The following is a 21,360-nucleotide window of genomic DNA, read 5'->3' as shown; positions in this document are numbered from 1 at the left end:
AGGGATCATAGGCTTGTAGCTCTAGAATTTAAAGGGACCTTAGAGATCATACAATGCAACACCATTTTATAGATGAAGAAGCTGAGTCCTGAACAGGTTAGGTGATTTGTCCAAGAATTATACAGGTTGTAAGTGGCAGAGCTAGGATTTGAATTTGTTTCTTACAGGAGGAGGTACTTGAGCTGAATCTTGAAGGATGAATAATATTTGAATAGGTAGAAGAGAGGCAGACATTCTAGTTCAAGAGGATTGCATTAACAGTAATCCCAAACAGTGTAGGAAATAATGAGGAGAATCACTTGATTGAATTTCAGGATGAAAGGCAATTCTATAAGTAGATGAGCAGATCTGTTATGGGGTATTTGAAATGCTAGGCAGAGGAGTTTTAAACTGTATATTTTGTGAATTGAATTAATATGATGGGAAATGGGGAGCAATGAAATTGAAAATGTAAATTACAAACCCAAAGGGTAGTGAAAATGTTTGTGATGGTATGAACAGTCTGTCACTTGTCACTGATGGCAACATGCATTTGAAAAGTGGTGTAAAAAATGATATTGATGATGCATAGGCCTGGAAATGGAGGTAGGTTAGTCATGTAGCAAGAATAAGATACCATAGATAGAGGTCCCAGGGTACCATTCTGTCTGTTCAGGGTAGTAGTAAGATGAGATAAAGGTTTTAGCACATTGGGTAGATCTCCAATGAAGGATTCATTGGAACCTGTGTCAGTAATAACAAAGAATCCAAAGGTTTTTATTTGTCTCTTTAAGGACTACCCACATTCATGAAATCACAGATTCCCCCAAAGTAAAAGTAAAGTAATTCTCATTGGGGTATAAGGACTGCAGTAGAAACATCTGTTTCCTGTGGCCTTCAAGGATTTTTTTGGGGGTGGGGGTTGGAAATATGGACATTTTTCAGTTTTCTCAATTTGGGAGCATATTTGTTTTTTCTAAGGTTCACTTGCCCCTACTACCACCTTACTTATATGTATTCAGATTAAACTATTAGCATAACTCAAAAATGAATAAGAAGGTCAGTATACTACAAAATTAATAAAATGGCAGCTGAAAAAAGGGATTTTAGATTTTTCATGCCACATTTCCCTTCATTACTGAGGATAACTGAGACTAGATTATATGTTGTTGAGTCATTTCAATCATGTCAAACTCTCCATGAACCCATTTGGGATTTTTTTGGGAAAGAAACTGGAATGATTTGCCATTTCCTTCTCCCACTCATTTTCCAGATGAGGAAACTGAGGCTAACAGGATTAAGTGACTTGCCCAGGGTCACATTGCTAGTAAGTGTCTGAGGCTGTATTTGAACTTATGTGTCTAAAGTCATATTTGAATGCAGGTCCTCCTGACTCCAGGCCTGGCACTGTAGTCACTGCACCACTTAGCTGCCCTTAACTATAAAGCATGGAGAACAAAAGGAGGCAATCCTGTCTTCTTCCAGAAAAAGATGTAAGGAATTTTGACCAGGTCAGGTAAACAGTTGCCTGTGTTCTGTGATTTGAGGTTCACTGAGAATGTACTTGTCAGAATTCTCTTGCTCAGAATATCACAGTTGCTATTAGATCCCTCTCTCCCTCCCTTCCTCCCTTCCTCACTTCTTCATTACTTCCTCACTTCTTCCTTCCTTCCTTCCTTCCTTCCTTCCTTCCTTCCTTCCTTCCTTCCTTCCTTCCTTCCTTCCTTCCTTCCTTCCTTCCTTCTTTCCTTCCTTCCTCCCTTCTTCTCCCCTTCCCCTCATACTACTGGAGTTTTTTGCCTTTTCTTTTTTTAAACCTGAATCCGTTTATTTCTCTTTAGGTAGCCTGGTGGCCCACCCCTCTTGGGGGTTCACCATATTGGCACTAGACTAAGGAATGACCCTTGATTAGCTTAGCCTTATTGTAGTTGAGAACTCTGAGCAATCCACAAGCCTCATCATTGCCAGTATCAGATTACAGGCATGCATGGCTATGACCAGCTGGATTAATTTCCTTAAGCATTACCTTCTCCAGATATTCTCCTAAACTGCCGGTACCTCTGAGAAGGATATCTCTTTAAACTATTCTCATTTGTAATTGAGTTAGCATTAGTTCTCCCTTCTTGGAAGATCATAGACTCTGGAACTGGAAAGAACCTTAGATATTTTTTGTTGTTAACTTCCACATGTTTATAGATGAGATGATTTCGTAATGAGGTACAGTGATTTGCCTTAGGTCATGCAGGTAAGTAGATAACGATTTGAACCCAAATCTTGTGAGGTGACTTGCTTTTCTGTTTCTATTTTTGTTTTGTGCTGCCTTCTGACAGTGAAGGGCTCATCAAGGTTGTAAGACACATTGCGGTATAGTGGGGAGAGTATTAGAGTTTTAATGAGAGGATGTGGGTTTAAATTCTTTCTCTTCTGTGTACTATCTGTGTGACCTTGGCTAAGTCACTGCTTCTGGGCTCTTTAGTTTGCTCATCTATAAAAATGAAAACAACAACTTCAACACCTTCATGGTCCCTTTGAGCTGAATATTCTATGGGCAGAATCCTGATATTTAGGGATATGGACTGGGGGAGATGAAAGGTGGGAAAATTGACAGAGGAGCTGGGGTCACTGAAGATAGGTTTTAGCTTTTTCATTGCTTTGCCTAAAAGCAGGTCTGTGTATGCAGGCTCCTGGAGGCTGACCTACAACATGTTCATTAGTTCAGTGTTGCTTCCACAGCCTTTTAGGAATGTGGGGAACTTTAAGAGTCCTGACCATTGAAAACAATGAAAATGAAACGGAAAAAATGGCAAACAAGATAGATAAGTGCAGATTAAAGGACTGGAGAGAAGACTGAGAGTGGCTTCTATTACCACCTAGACATCAGTGCAGAGTGGTATGTGCCGTTTTCTCTATGTACTAAAGTCTGAAAAAAGAGGAAATGAGCTATAATTATAGCAGGGAGAAGTTAGGTTAGATATAAGAAAGAACTTCCTGACCATATGAGTAATTCCAGTAATTCTAAACATGCCATTGATAGAGCTTCATTTCTCAGAGATGTCTGAGGAAAGGAAGGATACTTCTCAGGACTAATGTCTGGGGTGCATTAGAGATGGTTCTGCATGGAGGCAGAAGGGCAGCTGTGTGGCATGGTAGATCGAACGCCAGGCCTGGAGTCTAGAAAACATATCTTCATGAATTTAAATCTGGCCTCAGACACTTGGTAGCTGTGTTCCACTGAGCAAGTCACTTAACCCTGTTTGCCTCAGTTTCCTCCTCTGGAAAATGAACTGGAGAGGAATGGCAAACCATTTCAATGTCTTTGCCAAGAAAACCCCAAATGGGATCATGAAGAGTTGGACATGACTGAAATGACTGAACAGCAATAGAGGCAGATACACGAGAAACATGACCTGGAACTAACTCTGTGATGAATAAGACACAAAGAAATCATCTAAAAAATGAGTTGCCACAAGAAAAAGACCAAGAAAGTAGTTGTAAGGAGGAAATGCATATTTTTAGATATATTTCTTTGCTGATAAGAAGGCTTTTGGGAACTAAGAATCAAATGTCTAAGGATTTTCTTGATCTCTGTTTCTAAAATATTGGTTATAAAACCTAGATTAGAGCACACTCAGATCCTAAATATTGTCATTTTGGAACAAACCCCCTTAAATCTAAAGCCCTCATAGGACCAGCTTTGAATGAACTACCCTATATATGGCAAGTGATGTGTTTGTCAGATTATCCACCTGTTGAGCTGCTGCTAAACTGTATTATGGCTAAGAGTTGGCTTGAGAATTGAGACCTCAAAATGTGTACACTGAAGCATTTCTTAATCTCTCTCAGATGTAAATATAAGAGAGGGGAAAGAAGTAGGGCTGGGGGCCTTAGTTCTAGGAGTAACAGAAAAGAAGTTACGGAATGCAGAGCAAGAACAGATAGTAGGTTGGCCCTAGGGAATGAAAGGAAATGCCTGGGGTCACAGCTGGTTAAGTAGCTTCATGAGAATGACTAGTTTCCATCCCTGCAGGCTCTTGTATTACCATGTTGTGGTTGTTGGTCCATCCTTCTTCCAAGAGGACCAGTGACATCACCGGGTGATGTCTTGACTTTTCAAGCAAATTGGATTTAAGTGAGGCAGAGTTGTGCAAAATCTGTCAGCCTTAGTCTCTCTTCCTGAGTCACTGAAATCCAGTGGCAGGACAAAGTCACCGTGACTGTTGATTTCCCCACGTATAGCCTGCCTGAGAGGAAGGATCGGAGGATTTTAATTGTGATGATTAGCAGGTAGAGTCCCTTCTAGAGATGGAATTCGTTGAATCACAAGGGTGACTAATCCCATTTTTGGATAGCTAATGCTGGAGTTGGAGTTGGCAAGAACTGAGTTTGAATCCTGACCTCAGATTCACATGTAATTCTGGGCTGGTCACTCAGTCTCTTTCAGTCTCAGTTTGCTTATCTGCAAAAGCGGGGGGTGTGTGTGTGGGGGGGCAGTAATAATAGCAGCCTATGTTGTTGTAAGGACTACACGAGCACTTTGTAAAATTTAAAGTGCTATATGAACGTTGGCGAGCTATGATTGTAATTCTTCTTTGTCTTGAGTGGAGATCTATCTTGCTATGATGTCCAGAGTTAAAGCTTTTCTTCTATAAGTTGTGTATTCATTAAGTGCTGGGTGATAGAATTGGACTTAATGCAGTAGGTTAAGGTCACCTCAGATTGCACTAAATGTTTTAGTAACTAATTTTATTGACCAACTGAAGCCCTCAGATCCTTTTCATATTAATTTCTGTCAAACCAGGTATTTTCCTATCTTTTATTTATACATTTGATGTTTTAAAAGCAAAATGCAAAATTTGTGAAACTTAAAAGGAATAAAATACAATTGGTTTTGCCTCAGTATTCTAATGTATTAAAAAAAATTGTGTCCTAATTCTGTCATCTGACATTTTAACAATTTTTCTATAAGCTTTATGTCATCAGTGGCTTTGGTAAGCATGTTTTCATCTGAGTCACTGATAAAAATGTTGAACAGGATAAGGCCAAGGACAGAGCTCAGAAAGTGACCTTACTCTTGGAGCAGGGAGATTCATTAAACAGCATTCTTCTGGTACTGTTGTTTAACTGGCTCTAACTTCATCTAATTGTCTTGCCCACATTTCACCATCTCATCCTCAAGTGTACGAGGAAAGACTTGAGCAGTCAGGGAAGCTGATATGACCATAGGTGTCACTAAGAGAGGTACCATGATGTAGAAGACTAAGGAGAAAAAAAGTCTGCCACTTTCCTGTGATCACTTTCCATCTGGAAATTGTGTTCACTTCTGGGCACTATTTTAGAAAGTAAATTGACAAGGAGGAAATCATATCAAAGGTTATAGACAGGTAGTGAAAGTTGCTTGAGGAAATTAATGATGTTTAGCCTGGAGAAGGAAGATGATTTTTGGGAATACGTGATAGTTGTCTTCGAATGTAGAAAATGGATTGATTAGATGCACATTGCACTGTTTAGTCATAGAGAGTGGAGCTAGGAGTGATAACTGGAAATTCTAAAGGGGCATATTTAGTTTTCTGGAAGAGTATATGTCTTCTAGCAAAAGCATCTTTATTTGAAATATGCTAAAAAGGTTCTTTTTCAGGTATGAATTAGATTAGGTGACTTCTCAGATCCAAGATTCCACCCAACTCTGAGATTTTTTGATTCTGGGACATTGGAAATGCAAAGGAAATGTAATGAGTCTTCATTTCAGGACATCTAACATCTAATCAATCTTATCAAAACAGGAAATGAAGTTAATTTGACATGATAAATTCATAGTGAACCCAGTCATGCACTAGTGATCACCTGTTTCTTTTTTCTAAGTGCTATTTCTTTATTCATCTATTTTTGACTTTTTGCTAGATGAAAAGACTTGCAGTATACTTTACGTGCATTATCTCACTTCAGTCTACAACAGCCCTGTAAAGTAGGAACTCCAGGTATTCTCCTTATTTCAGTGCTGAAAAAAAAATCCACCTCAAATAGATTAAGTAATGTTCCAGTGGCCCCAAACATTGGAAGGTGGAATTTGAACCCAGGTTTTTTCTGACTTCGAGTCCAGTGACATTTTTACTACAACACTTTGCTTCTCAAAATGAACCTTACCAGTTTGTAGTTTCTAAGTACCTCAGTTTCTAAGATCACCAAAGGTCCCATGCCATTTCGAAGTCCTTAGTGGTCTGCCAACAGTCTACTTTTTTAAAGTCTATTACACGTTATTCTCCTTCCCTCACGCACTCTGTTTTAACCAGATCTACCTGTTCTGGCCTGTTTATGAATTCCCACATTCAGTCTGTGCCTTTGTAAGATATTCCCTGAGCCTGGAATGTTCTCCTTCCTCCCCTCCGCCTCCTCAGCATAGAGTCCCTAGGTACCTTTAACATTCACCTCAGTGACTTTCTCTTCCATGAGGCCTTAGTATTCTCGCCTCCCCCATTACTTTCTATCTATCTATCTGTCTCCCTGTCTGTCTATCTAGCTATCTATCATGAAAGGTGACAGCAAAGTAGACTCAGTGATTATGAATACAGAGCACCTCACCTCTGGCCAGATGTTTCCTGGGCACTGAGTGTGGGGACTCTGAGCTTTTCAGACAATGAGTCCAGGTGGCAGGGCCGGTTCTACTTGACTGTCCTTTACTGTTAGATTTCAGTAATTTGTCACTTGGTCTTCATTTCCTGTACCAGAGAGCCTGGGTTAAATATAAACTCAGAATGTTCTTGTTAAGATAATTTACCAAGACTGAAAAGTTCATTACGTTTATGCTCTAGTAAGTTTGTAATCACTGTGGGGAACCTGAACCCCAGAGAGGTTGTGATTTGCCTTGTAGCCTCCCTAAGTATCTTATATTTATTCTCTAGATTCTTATATATATGTGTGTGTGTATGTATTTATATACACACACATATATACATATATAATGTATGCATGTATATATACATATACACACACACACATACATATATATGTACATATCGTATCCCCTAAAAGAAAATAAGCATCTTGAGAGCAGGGATTGTTTTCTTTATTTTTGGTTTTTGTATTTCCAGCACCTTGCACTGTACCTAACACATACCAGGCACTTGTCAAATCTTGTTGACTGATTGATTGTCATTGGATACAGAAGGGATAGGGACTAGATCTTTGAGTACATTGGTAAAAGGGAAGTCCTTCTCCCAGAGTAGGTCTGTTTCTTCTCTGTACTTAGTCGCTGAGATGTTAAGTATCTTGCTCAGGGTCACATAGTCAATGTGTGCCTGATGTGGGACTTGAGTCTGGCTCAGTGTCCACTATACCACACCCATCTTTCTGAAGTCTGTTACTGAGAAGAAGCTGGTTAAGCAACTGAATTCTTCATGTGGCTAAGAAGATCTTAAGGAAATGATAAGAATATGTTAAATTCCAGATTTGTGCATTATCCTTGGCTATTTTTGTTTTAATTTGTGGTCTGTGGCTTTTCTCCTGTCAAGCACACTAAGACATTCTCCTTTTTTGGTGGGGAGAGGGTCATTCTAGTATATGTTTAGGTATTACAAATAATTCCAATAAAAGTCTAAGCTAAATATAATTAGCATTAAATCTTGCCAAGAATTTTACAAAATTATAATGTATCACAAAGCCAGACACAAGTGACTTTTGAGGTCTAGTAGAAGAGACAATGCATTTAAACAAGAAATCTAGGCCTGAATATTATCTCTTTGACTTTCTTTGGGACCTCAACTAAGTTGCTTCTGAGTCTCAGTTTCCTTATTTGTTAAATGAGGAGGTTGAAGGGCCCAAGAACCCTTACAATTCTAAATATTATGAACCTATATTTTAGGTTATACAGACCATGGTTCCATTCCAGTAGTACCAATTTAAATTTTGGTTGCTCAGATAAAATTCTGAAAAAGAATTTCCATATTCCTTTTTGTCCTGAAAAATTTCCTGTTGGAAACCCTCTCCATATGCAGATATACAAATCCAGAGGATCTTGCTTGGGTTGTAGTTACACTTCTGTCCTTCCTGTTTGCTGGGATAGTCCAGGGAGAGTAATCTGGAACATTTTTCCATCATGGAAATCCTACTGGACCCCACTCATACTCTGAGATGGCTGGTTTTTAATGCGACCCTCACGAATGAAACCTTTCTTCTTCTGTTTCCTTCCTTCTGGAGAGACCATGGGGTCTCTGGGGAGCGTTCATTAATCACCCATCAAGGGCTTGACTGCCAATAAACACATATTTTGTGGCTAATGTTTCCTCTAATATATTTCCATCCAATTAACATAATTTGTCATTTTGAACTATTTTGCATCCTGTTATGGGATGGACTGAAGCAGGAGCAAGCAGTGTGCTAGGATCATAGGAAGACTGGCATTAATACCAGTGGTTAGAGGTGTATTTCTCATGCCTAGGTGGTCTCAATGTGTTACATTTCCTTAATAAGCTACCCAAGAATGTAGTTTGCCTCAGATATTAGTGCAAAGTATTTCTGTCCCCAAGAGGTAATTTAAAGGGAAACGTGGGACCTTAAAATCATTGCCAGCTTTCTTCTGCAAGCTGAATTGTCCCAGGAGAACCTTTCTTTCAAAGTAGTTGCATAAAAAGGAACATTTTGTAGGCATGTAGACATATGCCCAGTAATTAACGTTTTAAAAGAAAATTCAATCAACAAGCATCTATTAAGCTTGGTTGTGCCAAGTACTGGTGTGTGACACCCTGCGTGACTGGGTGCCAGTCACTATGTTAGGGACTAGGGATGCAAAGAGAAAAGAAAAAGGAGTTCCTGCTTTCAAGGAGCTTACCTGGGGGGTTTGGGCATGGCCTGGCAACAGGTATATAAATAGGTAGGCACAAAATAAATACAAGGTGATGGCATTAGCAGCTGGGAGTGGGGGAAGCAGGTGGGAATCAGGAAAGGCTTAGTGTGGAAGGAGACACTTATTTCTGAGAGTTGGGGATGAGGAGAGAATGAGTTCCAAGCCTGGAGAATGATCAGTGGGAAGGTAGGAGACATAGTGCTGTGTATGAGGAATAGCAGGAAGGCCAGTTTGACTGAATTGCAGTATATGGGAAGGGAGGTAGGAATGTTTATTAAGTCTGGAGAGGTTGGTTGAGGCCAGGTTGTGAAGAGCTTTTAAGCTTAGATCCAGAAAGGACTGTAGAAGTTACCTAGTCTCTCCACCCTGATTTTCTCCCCATGGGCCATTAGAGGTGGAAAGGATCCTTAGAGACGATTTAGTCTAGTCTTCACATTTTAGAGACCTAAAGAAGGCCTCTAGAGGCCTAGAGAAGTGATTTGACTTCTCCAAAATGACAGCAAATTAATGGCAGAATCAGGAAAAAAAACTTCTAAGTCCCATTCCAGTGGTCTAGTTCAGAGCTTCTTAAACTTTTTCAAGTCTTGACCCCTTTTCATGGTTTTGGCAATGTTTGTTGGCCTTGCAAGGCCTGAGGGCGCAGAGCAAAGTGCACATGCTGTGTGTTTAGAACCAAGGCTTCAGTGACATTTCCCAGTGCAACACCGCCAAGTGCTGCTAAAATCACCTCAGATTCATTGCGCGTTTGATTTTTAATTAATTTTTGGTCATTGCATCTCGAGAAACTGTTTAATGCTGCCAAACTTTTCATGACCCAATGGGGTGGAGACCCACAGTTTAAGAAGCGTGGGTCTAATTGACTTCAAATTCAGTTATATTTAATTTTTCAAAATGCCTGGAACTAAATTTCTCTGTCAGTCTGTAACATTTATATGCTATCTGTGCAGCATGCAGAACTTTATTTTTTCCCCTTTTCTCCCTCGTGTTTGGACATAGCATATATGCAGTTTTAGAGTATAAAGGAACTGGTCCATGGCCTGCCAACGTGGCTGTTTTACAGAAAAAGGGAAGCCACTCCAGAGTAGTTCTCAAGTCTGACGTTTCATTCCAGGGCTCTGTCCTTTTCAGGATGGTCTCGGAAAATGACTTTGGGTCAATTAGTCAACGATCATTTATGAAGCACCACCTCTGTGCCAGGCACTGTGCTAATAAGCACTGGGCACACACGCAAAAAGCAAAAGACACACCTTGCTCTCAAGGAACACAGTCTAATGGGAGAGACAACAGACAAAGATCATGTCCAAACAAACCATACACAGGATAAATTGGAAACTGTTGACAGAGGAAGGGTGATTGAGAAAGGCTTTCTGTATAAGATGGGCTTTTTCTGGGACTTAAAGGAAGCCATGACACAGAGGTAAAGAGGAAGTACATTCCAGGCATGAGGGACAGCTAGTGAAAATGTCTGGAATTAGTCCTAGAAGGGATCTGGGAAAGGAGTTGTATCCAGTAATATCACAGGGTCTTAGATATGGAACTCAAAAGGATCTCAGAGGCCATTTGATCCAAAACCCTCATTTTCCAGAGAGTTAATTGAGGCCTGGGAAGGTTGGGACTTGCCCAGGGTCACAGAGGTAGGAAGTGTCTGAGGCTGGATTTGAACACAGATCTATCTTCTTGACCACAGAATCAGTGCTCACGCTATAGTGAACTCTGGAATCAGACTCAAAAGAATTCATTTGAGTCTTGGCACTACTACTTAGTCTCTCACTTTGTACTAATTACTTTAGCTCTTTGAGCCTCAGCTGCCTTTCTATAAAATGGGGATAATAATCCTTAGACTGGTTGGTAAAATTAGATTAAACAATGGACCTTTAAAGTCCTCTGCGAAGGTAAAAGAGTATTATATGAACATCAGCTATCTTTAGCTTGGGGGAAGGGTGGAAGTATTCTTTTAGGAGTTAGATTGTTGGGGGAAAAGAGAGGAGCTTATCACAAATGTAAGGAGTAGTTTGTAAATGAAAAGGGTGGGATTTGAGGCTGTCAACTAACAGCTCTCTAATTTTCAGTGAAACCAGACCACAGTTTTTTTGGAAATCCAGGATATTGGTTGTTAGTACATGGGCTCAGTTGCTTACAGGAAGGGCCTTTTTTGTGGTTGCAAAACTCATCTTCCCAACTGAGGCACGTGGATGACTGCCGTGGAGATTCAACGAGTACCATGCAGCTGTTTGACGGGTCTGTGGAAAGGGTCCTTTGATTGTTCTGCACAGGGTTTATTTAGGCCATTATTGCATAGAGAGTGTATGTTTTCGGGGGAGCAGAGTTGACATGGAGAGGGGTGTCTGGGCATGTGATTTCATGCATTTGGGCATCTTCAAGTGTGGAAACTCCTCCCATTGGAGCAGTTTGGCGACTCTCCAGCAATTTACAGTTTTAGAGAGTTTCCTGAGAAACTGAAAGATTAAACTGGCTTAAAGATTAAAAGGCTTATCTTTCACCTCACAGTCAATATGTGTCAGAGGTAGGTCCTGAACCCAGGTCTTTCTGATTCCAGTGGGTGCCATCTCTAGTCATCCAAATCTGTATCTTGCCATTGGACCTCGATGGCTCTAGAGGAGAAAGTGAGGCTGGTGGCTTTGCACAGACTTCCTCACTTAAATCTAATCCACTTGCAAGTCCTATCTTCCTGATGCCATAGTCAACAATCCTGATTCCAGTAGTATTCTATCTACTTTCCCATTTTACTTCCAGTACATACTGAGCACTTAATAGGAGTTTGCAGTGTTGAGCTGAATGCATAGCAGTGGTTGCTTATGAACCAAGGCATACAAGACCTATCTCCTCTCTATTCCCCCCTCCCCCAACACAAACAATATACCCTTCCTCCCAAAAAAGTTGAACACTTCTCTTCTTTACAGACAGATCTAGGCTAGTTTTTAATAACTAACTACTTTTGGGTGTGTGTACTCATAGTTTCCTGGGTCACAGCTGTTTCTTATACAGGAAAATTGAAGCCAGAGAAGGGAAGGCGAAGGAAAAAGAATAATCATATAGAAGTGCTTATTTTGTTCCAGGCACTGTGCTGTTTTACAAATATGATCTCATTTGGTCCAGAGAAGGCATGATACTTTTCTTGGGTCTTGATACTTTTCTTGGGTCTTCCGGGGAGTTGTTGGCAAATTGAAGACAGGGATCCTGGTGAGGCGTTGTCATCAGACCTGCACTCTCTTCTGATTTCTGGGATTAACTACATTTTATCATCCATGCTCATTGTGAAGAGGCAGGGAACAATACCTGGAAATAAAATGGGAACAAAGTAATTCAGGGGATTTGTAGCTCCATCTGAGAGCCTCACACATTGTATTTCTGAAGAACCTTTACTCCTAAGACCTCAAAATACTATCACAGCTTATATATTATACTTCTCATTATGCCATCTATAGATGGTAGGGAGAGTGGGAATGAATTTATTTTTCAGATAGGGAGGACACAGCATGTCAGGAGGAGATTTGTAACTGGAATCCAGGTCCCCTGGTTCCCATCCACCCAAAGGCTCTAGCCATTGGTTTATATGGCTTTTCGTTGGAAGGAATGATTTTTTCTATAACTATCTGTATCTGAAAATAATATTTTCAAAGCTATGTACTTACATGTACCTGCCTGGCCACTGCTGAGGTCTGAATTCCCTACAGTCCTGTGGATACTCAGGTGATTTCTCCTATTATCTCCTCTACTCTGTGGTAGGAGCCAAGTTGCAAACCCTTGAAGAGCTGTGCCCGCTGGCCCTCCCCTTCCCCCCTTTTCCCCAGCTGACATCACATGCAGGTACAGCTCTATACTTCTTTATCCGAGGACGAAAGAAGGGATGGAATTCACGGAGCATCTAGGATGCTGCCAGATGTTGAAGGATGGGGGAACAGTTGGCCTGGACTCTGCCTCCTCCGGAAATCATAAGGGCAATTAATAATTTTGAACTTCATGCTCCCTGGTTCCACAAGCTGCCTGTTTTAGGTGTGGGCTGGGAGGGGGTGGGGAGAGCCCTTCTGCCAGGAGCAGGTGCAGCAGTAGCATCCTCCTCCTCCTAGGCTCTTGTGGCTCTTTCATCCCTCTGAGTTCCCTGCTGCCATGTGGCCCATGCACTCCTGAATCCCAGCATGGTACAGAGTCTTCACCCAGAGACTGTCTCCTGCAGTACAGCAGTGAAGCAGGCCTGCCACTACCATGTGTCATCCCTGAGGAAAAAGCTGTCATTCCGACGAGTCAAGTAGGTGATAGGGGGCTCCCTGGTGATACCAGGCCTCCTTGGCTCTTCTTTGAGCGTGGGCTTCTCCTGGGGATCCCAGTAGGGGGAAGGTGAATCTGGTGGCACTTCTCTGTTTTAGGAGGAATGCTTGTTAGGTATGTGCTGTTTTAATATCAAATGATGGGGAGACTTGAGGAGGAGAGTGGAGAGATCTGTTCAGAGCAGGTTTTAAAAAGAAGATCAGCTAAGGGGAGGAGGGAGAGAAGAGGAGAGTTTAGCCAAATAAAGAGTGGGGGATGAAGGCAGTAAGTGAAGTGTTTGTCTGTGAGTTAAGATACCTGGGCTCCATTGTTTCTTAGAGAACCTTAAAGCTGTAAGGGATTTCTAGTCCAATCTCTTCATTTTTACAGAGGAGGAAATGGAAACCTTGGGGGAGATTAGCTGACTTGTCTGAGTAGCAAAGCGGAGATTTGAACTTTGTTCTTCTGACTCTCAGATCCAGCAGTCTTTCTTTCTTGTGTTTCTTTCCCTCTGACTCTGGGGGATAACAGCCTCTTGTTTCCAGGACAGGGTAGTCTAGTTGGTAAAGTGCTTGGAGATCCTCCGAGGGAGGAGGCTTAGCAATTTCAGGGGATAGAACAGAGGATGGACACTGATGGGATTTGGGAAACCCAGAATTCCCATTTAACTTTTCCACTTGGCATTGCTTCCTAAGTCTACTGCTCCCTTTGTGCCAATGGCAATAAACAATATTAGTGAGAAGTCTGTTCCTAACCAGGGAAGCAGAACCTTGTTTCTCTTGAGGAAGTTAGTACATTACCTTCTCACTGAACATTTTTCCTTATTGCTCTGTCAGAGGTGGGGGCAAAGAAGAAGAAAGGAAATTATGGGGGTGGGGAAGGGTGTGTGCAAATTAAAGCACGGTAGGTATTCCTTATTAAATCCTTGTCCAGTATTTCAAGATAGCTGTAAGCAAGGATAATGGAGTGGTCAGTGATAAGAGGACAGAGAGAGGTGATCAAGAGTAACTTGGTACAAGTTTCTTTTAACAGTACAATGGAAAGAGCACAGGATTTGGAACTGGAGGGTGTAAATTCTAGCTCTGAGACCTTGGATGAATCAACTTACCTTTTCTGGGCTTTGGTCTCTTCATCTGTAAAATGAAGAGGATGGACTACACACCTGATCTTGGAAGTCTGTTCTGACTTTATAACTATACTCCCCAGGAGGAAAGAAGTGCTGGAGCTAGATGAGAAAAGGATAGGTAGAACAGGGAGAAAAATGGAAGTGGGAGATTGATAAGAGGACTGATAATAATAATATAACAATCATTAATAATCTTGACAGCTCACAAAAGACTTCCTTTCACCATCCCTGAAGATACTATCCTCACTTTTATAGTTTGGGAAACTGAGGTTTAAAAAAGTGAAATGTCTTGCCCCTGGTCACATAAATGATGTCTTCTAGTTGATACTGGAACCCCTGGTCTTTTAACTGCCAGGTTCAGCTAGTTTTTTCTACGATGCAAGGAGAAAGAAAGTAAACTGGGAGAGTAGAGGGATGGAGAAGGTAGGGGTCTATAAATGAAAGATTAATGTACACATATAAAGGCAAAGGGACAAATCTTCTCTTTCTTCTTAGTCTCTTATAATGACTGAGCCAGTCAATATTCTACCAATGGCTCACTGCTTTGGACATTAAATTCTTTTCTTAAAATATTTTTTATTTCATTAAATATTGTTCCAAATTCTCTCCCTCCCTCCTGACCCTCTCACGAATGCAAGCGATATGATATTGGTTATACATGTGAAGTTATGCAAGACATATTTCCATATTAGCCATGGTGCAAAAGAAAACACATAGGAAAAAACAAGAAATGTAAAGATAGTAAAAAAAAGTATGCTTCAATGTGCACTCAGTGTCTCTAAGTTCTTTTTTTCATCGTGTATCCTTTGGAATTGACTTGGATCATTGTATTGATTAGAATAACTGAGTCTTTTGCAGTTGAATATTGTTACATTATTCAATATTAATTTCAGTACTATACAAAGGAAGTATAAAGCTCCCCTTTGGGAGTACCTTAGTTAAATAGGAGTTAGAAAGAGCATGGTGCCTCCACATGTCCATCTGAGTGAGCAACGTAATGGAGAAGGGATGGCATTTTCTTCTGAATGCTAAGTGTGTGTCTAAAAGATCTCCTGGGCTATGAACTGATACTGGGATGAGATTGAGCTGATGAGACTGTGCCTGGCAGGGTTATAGGTGGGGGGCTTCCCCTGAATAGGATTACCTGAAGAAGAGTGTTGTAAATAACTAACACTTTAGGCAAGTAATTTAACCTCTTTGAGCCTCAGTTTCTTCATGTTGTAAAATGAGTGAGTTGGACTCGGTGACCTCTAATGCCATTTCTAACTCACATGTACATCATAGTGCAACTCCTCAGTTGTCTTTTAAAGCATGGTCCCCCAGAAGTAAGGAGTTTTTGGAGCTAAGGGCAAGGTGGGCCATGGATCAATTACTTAGAGATGTTTTGGGTTTGATCACTTATTTGCAATGACAAGCCAGGCATGTAATCCCTGCGGTTCTCATTTTGCATATGGTAGCACTTTCCATGATAGGAAGGAAAAAACGCTAATAGAAAAGCAGTACCTTATGGAGCATGTAGAAATGTATAAGAAATACTAAGGATTCAGTTTAGAACTTAGTGAAAGGGTCATGGAGTCAAGTGGAGGCTTATTTCCATTCATTCAGTCATTCATTCCCAATTTAGGATCATGTTCCTTTCAATTCTTATTTGACAAAGTTATCTCCCTATTAGATCCTTATTTCTTTTGTATAGTATTGAAATTAATATTGAAAATTGCCCCCAACCCCAGGCCGTTGGTAGGACATTTGCAGTCTTTTCATCACATTGAGATTATCTATTGGCATGGCTTACCTGTCGGGTGGTCTTCCTCGTACTGAAGTCACATAGACCGAAGCCTCTGACACTGTCACAGGTTCTTTGGAGAGATGGAGATAAAAGAGATTTGTGGGGATAAAGGAGGCCTGGCACTAGCAGGGGAGAGGAACTTTTTAGATGGTAATAACAATAGCTCATACATAAACCACCTTTATGTTTACAAAATGTTTTACATGTATTATCTCATGGAATTCTCACAACCCTCCTGCAAGATAGGTGCAGTTTTTATCCCCATTTTGCAGATAACTGAGGCTTATCGAGGTTAAGTGACTTGTGCAGGATCATACAGCAGGGGAAGCGTCAGAGGCAAGATTTGAACACGGGTCTTTAGACTTCAAAGTTCACATGTTGTGGGTTGTTGGGTTGGGACCCATGGAGTAATGCTGAGTTAGAGGGAAGGGGTCCCCCTCCCTCTCCTTGTCAGACACCCAATTCCCAGACCAGGGCTGCTTTTTGGCATCCTGGACTGTTTCTGTTGCTGTCAGCAGAACTATCTGCAGGTGTGACAGTCACCTGCTCCATTTCCTCCTATCTCAGCACTTTCCTTCTCTCTGCCTGGGTAAGGCAGTCTGTTAATTATAGCCCAGAGAGTTACTTATTGTCTGCTGATGCCACTCTTGGTGATTTAGCTTGTTGAACAACTGTTGGACAGCTGGCAGTACTGATGATGAATTTCCCACCTTGGCCTTCCACTTCCCACTGTGGGGAGGGTCCCACACCCCTCTACACCATATAGTGTAGAAGAATTTTGCACAGATTTTGTATAGATTTATTTGTGTTCATGTTGTATTCCTGCAGTGGAATGTAAGCTCTCAGAAGGCAGGAATTGTTTGGGTTTTGCCTTTTTATCACCAGTTCCTAGCTGATGCATGGCAGGTAAAGACCTGATGTTTGGTGTGTGTGTCAGGCTCTTAAGAAATGTTTGACTGAATGGAAAAGCCTGCATGAAAACATCCCATGTACTTAGAGCAGGAGGCCTTGGCCAGAATTGCTCTACACTGGCTCCCAGTTCAGAGGACTGGGTTCAGATACCACCTCTGATGATTACTACCCATGTTACCTTGAGCAACTCACTAGGGCTTTAGCAGGCTTCTGAGGCCCCTTCTGACTCTTGATCTATGATCCTTGGCTCCTTCCTAGTTAAGGGTTGAGGGGATACCTGGGAGGATGAATTCCTGAGTTTTCTTTCCGTTGCCTTATCATACATTCCGTTGCCTTATCTGCTTCTCTAGGCTTCTTTCTTACTTGATTTCTTCTAAGCATTAGAAGTAGTAGATATTCAAGGAGAATTTTCTCCATATCCCTTAAGGTGCCTGCTTGTGCCTTGGCTGGATCTAAGCTTAAGCGGTTCGCTGGATCTGAACAAGGAAAACTGGGATTATAGTGTGACCAAAACTCTTTGCTTCCCTTTGGGGTCAGCTTAGGGCTCTTTAGGAGCAGTTATTCACCCAACTGAAGGCATGAAGAAAGGTGGTTGGGGCAGGAGCTTTTCATCAATCATTTGTCCCCCGTTGGCTAGGTAAACTCAAGGCTGATGTTCATCAGACAATTGCTGGACTCTCTCTGTCCTTCTCTGCTTGCTCTGTGTCCTCATCAATGACGCTGTATTTTCTGTCTCCATGTTTTGGCATTGTTTGTCCCTCATCCTTCATACAATGGAGAGAGTGCTAGGCTTGGGGGCAGGAAGACCTGAGTTCAAATTTAGCCTCAGATACTTCCCAGCTGTGTGACCCTGAGCAAATCCCTTAACCTCTGACTGCCTCATTTTCCTTAACTGCAAAATGTGGATAACTGTAAAATGTGGATACCTCCTAGGGTTGTTGTGGAGGATCAAATGAGATAGTATTTGTAGGAGAAAGGAAGGGAATAAGCATTTATATAGTGCCTACTGTGTACCAGGTACTGTGCTAAGCATTTTTCAAATATTATTATATATTATATATTATTATGAAGTTTCTTGCAAGTATTGCAGGTAATGTTTCATCCTTTGTATTTGTATCAGTACCTGGCACCTCGTGAGCACTTGGTAAGTGCTTGGTGACTCAATGAGAGGGGGTCCTCTTAACCCAGAGCCCATTGTAGCTTCCATGGTGAAGGAATGAGTATGAGGAAAAGATTTCTCAGACTGGGAGTAGAGAACATTGTGAAGTAATAATGATAATAACTGATATTAATCTATGGCGTGTCTCTAGTGTTTTAGTTCAGCTTTAAACTTTGAATAACTTTGAATAGCTTGAGATATACTAAAACTTTGGGAATACCTTGTATCTCTTTTGAGTTTGCAAAGTGCTTTTCGTCCATGAGCTCATTTAAACCTTACAATAACCCTTTAACATAGTTACTACAGGTATTGCTATCCCTATTATCAAGATAAAGAAAGTGAGGTTCTGAAAAACTAAATGACTTATGGTCAAATCCAGTAGTGTCAATGGCAGTATATGAACCCAGCTCTTTCTAGCACCAGATACCCCATTCATGATGCCTTCATGTGTCTGGAGCATGCTTTATAGGTATTCAGCAGCTCATGTAAAATATCACACGGTACAAAGAAAATGATTAAAAATAAAATAAAATATCACACTGAGCTTTGGGAACCTCTAGATTCTTGTTTATTTGCCACAGAAGTTCTGAACAAGCCATGTCTTCCAACTGTTTTACCTGTCCTTCAATCTTTTCTGTGAATAGCAATAATGATGCCTAACATTTATGTAGCACTTACTATGTGCCAGACACTGTGCTAAACACTTGCCACTTATAGTCTCATTTGATCCTCACAACAACCCAGGGAGGTAGATGTTATTATTATCCTCATTTAACAGATGAAGAAATTGAGGCAAACAGAGGTTATGACTTCCCCAGGGTCATACACAGCTAGTAAATGTCCAAGGTTGGATTTGAACTCATGCTCATTCACTGGTTTTAATTCTCTAAAACCTTTGGAATAACCTAGAATTTCTATTCCCTTTGGTATTTTCTCCTGAGTTTCAGTTATCCTCAGGAAGCAGGGAGAAGTTATCATTCATCTTTTCTCATATGCCATCTGAAGCACTTGGGGGGCATTTTGATGAGTTGTCCAGATTACTCTACCATCATTCCCTTTCCTTTTCCCTGAGGGTCACTAGACCCCCTAAAACTCAGTATGGAAGCAAAGAGAGCAGCCTACTTAATGGCTGCCTAGAGAGGAGCTGGCCAAAGGCATGAGTCAATGAACAGTGGACAAGAAGAAAGGATGGAACTCCACTCCAGTGTGGACGGGCAGTCAGCTGCCAAGACAACACTCTTTCCTTGGGCGAGAGGGCTTCTCTGACTAGAAGAATGATGTGTTTAGAGTTGAGGATTTTCTTTGCCTCTTCTCCCCTTCACTTCTTTCTGGAATCGGCACTTATATCTTTTTCTCCTCCCCTGCAGGAAATGAACCCCAGCCCCAGCCTCCCCTCCTGCACTCACTTCTATTCCATTGGAGCCAGCAACCCCCTGAGAAAGTCCTTAGGGATGATTCTGGAAGGTTAGACTCTAGGGTCAGGCTTTATTCTCCTTTCTCCTGGCTTTATATCTCCTAGAATTGCTGGTCGGGGTTCTGCAGAGAACTGCGTTTGTGTTTTCTATCCTCTTTTTCCCACTGAGAGGAAATTTGAGAGTGTGGTGGAGAGACTGCCTAACTCAGCAATGTTGCCTATTGGTTTTCCCTTCAGCTGCTTTTTGCATCTTCAAAGAGAGAGACAGGAGACTAACATTAGTCTTTCCCCAGGAGTTCTCTTTGGGGTTAATTCTGCCTACCACATTGTATAGGGATCCATGCTGGTACATTCCTTCTTAGCCTGGGCTTGGGATTGGGCAGCATGTCTGCTTAGGTAGTAGAGTAGGAAGAAAATCCTCCTGGGCTTCCACTGACTGCCATCCAGTGAGGTATGAGAGACAACTGGACAATCCTTGCTATTTCCAACCCCTGGCCTCCGTACTCCAGGTATGAGTCCCAGTGGTAAAATGTCTAGTTCCCATGCATCATAAAGAGGTCAGGTGATGTGAATGCCTCTAACATCTTTCTCCCTCTGTAGTGCCAGTGCACCTAAGGCAGTCGTGAATATGCTGGCACAATTCTGAATCTTGAAATATAACTGACTCTCCTCATGAAAGAGAGAACCAAAACGTTTATTCAGACACCAGAAAGTGAGATCCCTACACCAGAAAGCCAAATCCATCATAGTAACAAAGAAACCTATACACAATAGCAATGCAGAGGGCAACACCATCCCCAGGCTTTCCCTCTGCTATCAATCCACCCTCCCCTCCCTTCCTCTATCCTTCCCCCAACTTTGCTATTTCCTTAATGTAAACTCTCGTTCAGTTTTCACTGTACTCTTACCCTGAAGCCTGAGTTTCTGTATTGTATAAGATTAGCTTGGCCTTATACAATCACTCTCGCACTTCTATCCCAAATAGCTAGCATTTATATGGCACTTTAAAGTCTGAAAAGTACTTTGCAAATATTATTTCATTCTCTCAATCACCCTGGGAAGTAGGCATAATTGTCTCCATTTTACGGATAAGGGAACTAGAATTAGGGGACTTGCCCGGGGTCATACAGTAGATTTGAACGCAGGTCTTCCTGACTCTAGGTCTAGTGCTCCATCCCAGTCCTCACCTGGTTGCCTCTTTTCTAAATTCCTTTAAAGGTCAGCTATAGAACCTCAGTAAATATTGGTACTGATGCATCTTGGTGGTGGCTCTCAGTTCACCATCTAGAGGCTTTGGGTAAGAGGTGGTGTGACTGTGGTTAAGAATGTGTTATGGGAGGAAAGGTGATGGTGGCACTAGGTTCATGACAGTTTTCCTAGAGTACAGTTGCTTATGGGGCTTCCCCATTCTCCTAATTCTTCGGGATCTCATAAAAATCCCATCCAGATTCAAAAGTCAGAATAAGGAGAATGCCACTGTTTCTCCAACTGGCTAGTGGTCACAAGAGCTGTAGGAGATGAAACTGAAGTCTTTATCTGCCTCTCAGAAATTGGCACAGAAATCACCAGCCACAGCAGAAGCATTCCCTCAGTGAATTTACATATAAGTGGCCAAAAGGTAGGTGGCCCTTGGCTCCCTAATTAGTCATCTGGAGTGACTTAAGCTAGAATAGTGTTTCCTGTTTTTTCTTCTACCTTAGTGGGCTTGTTAGCTTTCAAAGGGAGACAAGAAATTCCTCTGCCATGGTCATGTACTCTTGGCATCAACGTTCTCTTCAGTCTTGTTCCCTTTTCTCTAGATACTGGATGTCAGATAGAGTCGTTCTCTATTCTTTCCCTTCCTACTCCCAACACAAATTCTTTGATGGTTGTTTGGGGTCTG

At 41.5% G+C, this 21,360-nt stretch overlaps 1 protein-coding gene across 8 annotated transcripts in view; it reads left to right on the top strand.

The window, feature by feature from the left end:
- GRAMD1B (GRAM domain containing 1B) overlaps positions 1-21,360 on the top strand; it is a 333,834-nt gene that overhangs the window by 140,688 nt on the left and 171,786 nt on the right. The window lies entirely within an intron of this gene.

The sequence above is a fragment of the Notamacropus eugenii genome, chromosome 5, assembly GCF_028372415.1.
Source record: "Notamacropus eugenii isolate mMacEug1 chromosome 5, mMacEug1.pri_v2, whole genome shotgun sequence".
NCBI lineage: Eukaryota > Metazoa > Chordata > Mammalia > Diprotodontia > Macropodidae > Notamacropus > Notamacropus eugenii.
This window is presented reverse-complemented; position numbering and strand designations above follow the sequence as displayed.